The sequence below is a fragment of the Podarcis vaucheri genome, assembly GCF_965113315.1.
Source record: "Podarcis vaucheri genome assembly, chromosome: 6".
Classification (NCBI taxonomy): domain Eukaryota; kingdom Metazoa; phylum Chordata; class Lepidosauria; order Squamata; family Lacertidae; genus Podarcis; species Podarcis vaucheri.
The window spans coordinates 99,174,867-99,180,866 of record NC_138764.1 but is presented as its reverse complement, the minus strand read 5'-3'; positions in this window follow the sequence as shown (position 1 = coordinate 99,180,866).

Below are 6,000 nucleotides of genomic sequence, written 5' to 3'. Positions count from 1 at the left end.
AGAGAGAGAGAGGCGGGACCGTACTGAAGGAGGTTGAAGGAGGCCTGCCCTCCACTTTCCCACAGATGCTGCTCCACCTTAAGTTGGAAACAGGTAGGTACACAGGGAGTGAAGAACAGATCCCACCCCCCAGAGAAGAAGGGCAACACCTAAGGTCTTTTGGGGGGTGGGATGCTGTGGGTTAAACCACAGAGCCTAAGACTTGCCGGTTAGAAGGTCGGTGGTTCGAGTCCCAGGAACCGGGTGAGCTCCCGTTGCTCGGTCCCTGCTCCTGTCAACCTAGCAGTACGAAAGCACGTCAAAGTGCAAGTAGATAAATAGGTACCGCTCCGGCGGGAAGGTAAACGGCGTTTCCGTGCACTGCTCTGGTTCGCCAGAAGCGGCTTAGTCATGCTGGCCACATGACCCAGAAGCTGTACGCCAGCTCCCTTGGCCAATAAAGCGAGATGAGCGCCTCAACCCCAGAGTCGGTCACGACTGGACCTAATGGTCAGGGGTCCCTTTACCTTTAAGGTATTTTTATTATTATTATTGGTTTTCACATACTACATTACAATACAGATGTACCAAAGCCAACACCATTTCCTCCCCATCCCCCCATACATTTACATTTATATTTCCTCAATCCATCATATTACTCTTTTCTCCCTCCTCCCACTTCCCTCCGCCCCCACTCGATTTCCTCCACATTAGACAATTTACAATAATCTTTGCATTCTACAATCGTCTCAAATCATCTATATATTCTTATTATCTGTCCTTAATATTTTTTCTTCCATCCAGTACTTCACATTTTAATCAAGGCATATTAATGTATCTTTTTTGAGCTATATTTTGCCATATATTCATCAAAACATTTCCACTCCTTTTTTAATTTTTGATTCGACTGATTTCTTATTATAGCAGTTCATTTTCCCAAAATTAAATATTCGTTTAGTTTATAAATCCATTCCTCCTTTGTGGGTATAGTTTGTGACTTCAACCTAGCAGCAATCACTATTCTAGCAGCTGTACTTGCATATAGGAAAATCCCCCCCCCCGCCCCTGTGGTATCGCTTCATATATCAATCCAAGGAGATATGTCTCTGGATTCTTTGTTCTTAAGAGCAGTCCTACACCAAAGGATCCATCAGCCTCCTTGATGCAGCTGAGAAGGCCTACAAGAAGTGCATGAAAGACAACAGACCTTCCCCACTGCTGCTCTTCCCCAACAAAGAGGTAAATTGCCCCCGGATATGGAGGTTCCATATAGCCAATCAGTCACTGTGTCTATACCTTCGTGTGAGAAAGCAGTGAGGCGTATGGTCATGCCACTCTTAGAGGAGGGATCCTAAAGCCATTAATTCTTTTCGTGATGGCTTTGGCTTAACCCCAGAATTCTCTCTCTCCCCCACCCACCCACTTGCTCAAACCAAACCTAAGTACAGTGGTACCTCGGGTTAAGAACTTAATTCGTTCTGGAGGTCCGTTCTTAACCTGAAACAGTTCTTAACCTGAGGTACCACTTTAGCTAATGGGGCCTCCTGCTGCTGCCACACGATTTCTGTTCTCATCCTGAAGCAAAGTTCTTAATCCGAGGTACTATTTCTGGGTTAGCGGAGTCTGTAAACTGAAGCGCCTGTAACCTGAAGTGTCTGTAACCTGAGGTACCACTGTACATTGCTCCTATGCATCCAATCCTTATTTCTCCCTTTGCCGCTGCTGTTACCACCAGCGAAATTTGGATCTTAGGTGCAGGGACCCATATTCTGGCTTATATTCTGGGCTCTCCAAAATGCCAATTACTATTATTTTTTACATCAATTGCACTGTATGGACACAAATTAAGTAAGCGGGAACACGGGTGGGGGGATGGGGACGAGGCATGTGCAGTACGTGATGTTATCTTCTGAGCAAGGTTTTCAATCACCAACCTAATATAGCAGCCCTAATAAACCAGATGCCCAGCTTAATTGCATGAGTAGCTGTGAGAAGTGGTCAACATTTTCCTTGCCAGAGCAGCAGCAATGAGACATGAGCAGCCTCCATCAGCAGTGACAAAGGAAGAAGGTTGTTAATCCACATCTGAAAAGCTTTGGGAAATCTGAAAATGATGCATCCTATCTATCTATCATCTATCTATCTATCTATCTATCTATCTATCTATCTATCTATCATCATAAATTTTTATTTATATCCTGCCCTCCCCAGCCGAAGCCGGGCGCAGAGCGGCTAACAACAATAAAAGTAACACAGCATTCTACAATCAATTCATTCTAAAATGAATTCAAAATCAAATTAATGGCAACCATTGGGCTAGAGTTCTGTGAGGATTACCAGAGGAGGAGGTCAGACTGTGCCCTGGCCAAAGGACGGGTGGAACAGCTCTGTCTTGCAGGCCCTGCGGAAACATGTCAAGTCCCGCAGGGCCCTAGTCTCTTGTGACAGAGCGTTCCACCAGATCGGAGCCACAGCCGAAAAGCCCTGGCTCTGGTTGAGGCCAGCCTAACCTCCCTGTGGCCTGGGACTTCAAAGATGCTTTTGTTTGAAGACCATAAGGTCCTCTGTGGGACATACCAGGAGAGGCGGTCCCGTAGGTACGAGGGTCCTATCATCCATCTATCTATCTATCATCTATCTATCTATCTATCTATCTATCTATCTATCTCCTGGCTTTCCTTTCAAATGAAACGAATCAGCTAGACATTCTTGCTGGCCTTAGATGGAGCGGAAGGAGGCCTTAGATTCTGAGTGTAAATCATGGGAGGGTATATATGGGAGAAGATGGCCCTGCCTCGGACCAGGGTGGGGCATGTATTTTGATACTGAACTTGGTGATCAGATCTTGCCAAAACAACTTGCCAGAACAGTGATGGAGTTCTTGGATTTAATGTCAAGTGATGGAGTTCTTGGATTTAATAGCTTATTTGCAACAATTTTACCCTAGAATCCTAGAAGTGTAGAGTTGGAAGGTGTGATGGCCTGGGATTCCGATTCGGAGGATGAAACAGAGGAATCCCAGCCTGCACAGGAGTCCCCGCCTCCAGGGCCGGCTGAACTGGGGCAAGGCCTAGATGCTGAGGAGCCTGCACCTGTGGCAGTGCATCAGGAGCTGGCCCCAGGTGAAGCCCTTCTGGCCCCAGAGGTGCTGGATGACTCAGTGGCCACAGGTGAGCCTCCTCCAGGGCCCAGTAACCCTTCGGCCTCTCCTGATCTGCAGAGGCTTAGGGCAGAGAGGCGAAGGGAACTGGTTGCCCCCAGGAGGAGTGCTCGCCTTAAGGCCAGAGGAGGCGGGGCTCCTGGGGGTCGGGACCGCCCCTGACCTTGGAAGAGGATAAAAGCCCAGTCAGGCCGGCCCCAGGTTGCGGGAGCAACGTCGTTGTTGGCTTCGGACCTTCCTGTGTTCTTGATCTCTGCTCGGCCTCCTGTTCCTGACTATCCAGTACTCCTGTTCCCTGCTCGGCCTCCTGTTCCCGACCATCCGGCGTTCCTGTTACCTGCTCAGCCTTCTGTTCCAGCGTTCCTGTTCCCCGCCCGGCTCTCTGCATCGGACCTCGCCCCTCTTCGTGTGGACTCTGCTACACTCACGGTACCTTACCCCCGGGACCAGCACAGAAGGGATCACAAGGGTCATCTAGTGCAATTCAGGAACCACAAGCTAAAAGTAGTCATCCGTCTTTAAAACATCCTTTAAAAACCTCCAGTGAAGGAGAGAGCTCACTACCTTTCAAGGGAGTCCATTCTAATAGCTCTTATCGCCAGACAGTTCTTCCTGATGCTTAGAATCTCCTTTCTCATAATTTGAATCCACTGGTTTGGAAACTACCAGGGCAGCAGAAAACAACCTTTCTCCCTCTTCTATGTGACATCCTTTTATATATTTGAATATGGCTATCATATCACCTCTCAGTCTTCTCTTCTCCAGGCTAAACACGCCCAGCTCCCTCCGTTCTTCCTTGTAATGCTTGGTTTCCAGACTCGCTCTCATTTTGGTTGCTTTCCCCTGCGCAAGCTCCTTCCTCCACACACACACACACACACACACACACACACACACACACACACTGCTTTCTTGAGCTCCACATGGCCTACCCTCTCACACACCAATTAAAATAACTAAATAAATAAACCCCACGCCAAATCTCCTAACACACACCTTCCAAAACTCACCTTTTTCAAAAGGTGGGAAGAGCATCTCTCCAAGTTTGTGACCTACCCCTACACATAATAATAATAATAATAATAATAATAATAATAATAATAAATTTTATTTATATCCCGCCCTCCCCAGCCGAAGCTGGGCTCAGGGCGGCTAACAACAATCAAAATAATTCAACATTCTAAAACATTCATTATAAAATTAATTAATTAATTAATTAATTAACATGGAGCAGATTCTCAACACAAGAGGTTTCAACGAAAGGAACGCCCGTGTTTAGGACAATAAGATGAACCAGGAGTACATTCTATTTCTTCTCTTATTACATCAGAATTCAACAGGCTGCAAATCTTCCAGAGGAGTAGGCATGTTTGCTGTGTTTGCTGCAATAGACTAACAATAATACGCCATAAATTTCCAGGCACTAGAGTTCGCTTCATTAGAAAGCTTTATGCTGTTCACCTTTAAGGTGTTGCATGGCTTTTAGATTGCTTTCACTGCTAAAAAACTTTTCAGACTTTCCTCTATTTCCAAACTTAATAAAAGCGCACCCTCTGGTGGGTAGAAAAAAACCGACAGTTTCAGACAAACCATGATAGTCCCCGCAAACTATCTCATGCCCTTTCTTCTTCAAAAGTAGATGCAGCTCCAGATTCTGCCAGAAATAATTGTTATTCCCATGCAAACTGCCATTTCACTGGAGAGCCAGACAGAAGCAGGGCAAAGCAAAAAAAACACACCCAGATTCAGGAGTAGTGAGAGGTGATTTGTGTGGTTTCCAATAAGCAGCAAATTCCAGCTGAAGCCTTCCAGACCATGTCCAAAACCGGCTGCAGGAGCCTGAGCCTATTCTAAAAGCCTTTACTCTCGAGGAGCGTCATTATTTGCAACGAGCCCTTTACTCGGGAGTCACACAGGGACGTTAAGATTCTCAAGCAGAAACTCCACTGTCAACCAGCTGTCTGGTGAAAATACTTTTGAGGTCCAAGGTGACTTCACCTCCCCACAATGTGAACTGAAATCCTTGATTCACGCACCACTCATTCATTTTTTTGCTGCAAAACATGCACATGGCAACTAGAACACGCTCAGGAAAACATGCCACACATCCTGTGATCCAATAGGGCTAAAACAGCACACATCTTTACCGTATTTTTCGCTCTATAGGGCGCACCGGACCATAGGGCGCACCTAGTTTTTTGGGGGGGGAAATAAAGAAAAAAATTTTACTCCCCCCCCCCAGCCCCAAAGAGCAAAGAAGCCAAGACAGCCAGTGGGATCCATCCCGCTGGCTGTCTTGGCTTCCTCTTTAGCCACGCACAACCGCTCCAGCCGGGAGAGGCTGCGTGTGGCTTTGGAAGAAGCCAAGACAGCCAGCGGGATGGATCCCGCTCACTGTCTTGGCTTCCTTTTTAGCCGCAGGGCTGGGGCGGGGGAAGCCCGAGCTTCCCCAGACCCCAGAACGGGTCCGGGAGTGGCGGTGAGGCTGCGCGCAACCTCGCCTTCGCTCCCGGAGCTTGCTGCTATCTGCAAGCCTTCTGAGCCCAGCGGGAACGCCCGCCGCGCTCCAAAGGCTTACGGATAGCTTCCTGAAGCCTGGAGAGAGAGAGGGGTCGGTGTGCACCGACCCCTCTTGCTCTCCAGGCTTCAGCGAAAGCCTGCATTCGCTCCATAGGACGCACACACATTTCCCCTTCATTTTTGGAGGGGGAAAAGTGCGTCCTATAGAGCGAAAAATACGGTAAGTCATGGGACTTTAACTGGATTTTGATCAATGAAAAGAAACGGAGTCTATGTGAAGAGTGCTTTCCTGTCACACAATCACTGGAATCCAGCAGTGAAAAGTGCGAGGGCAGCACTTC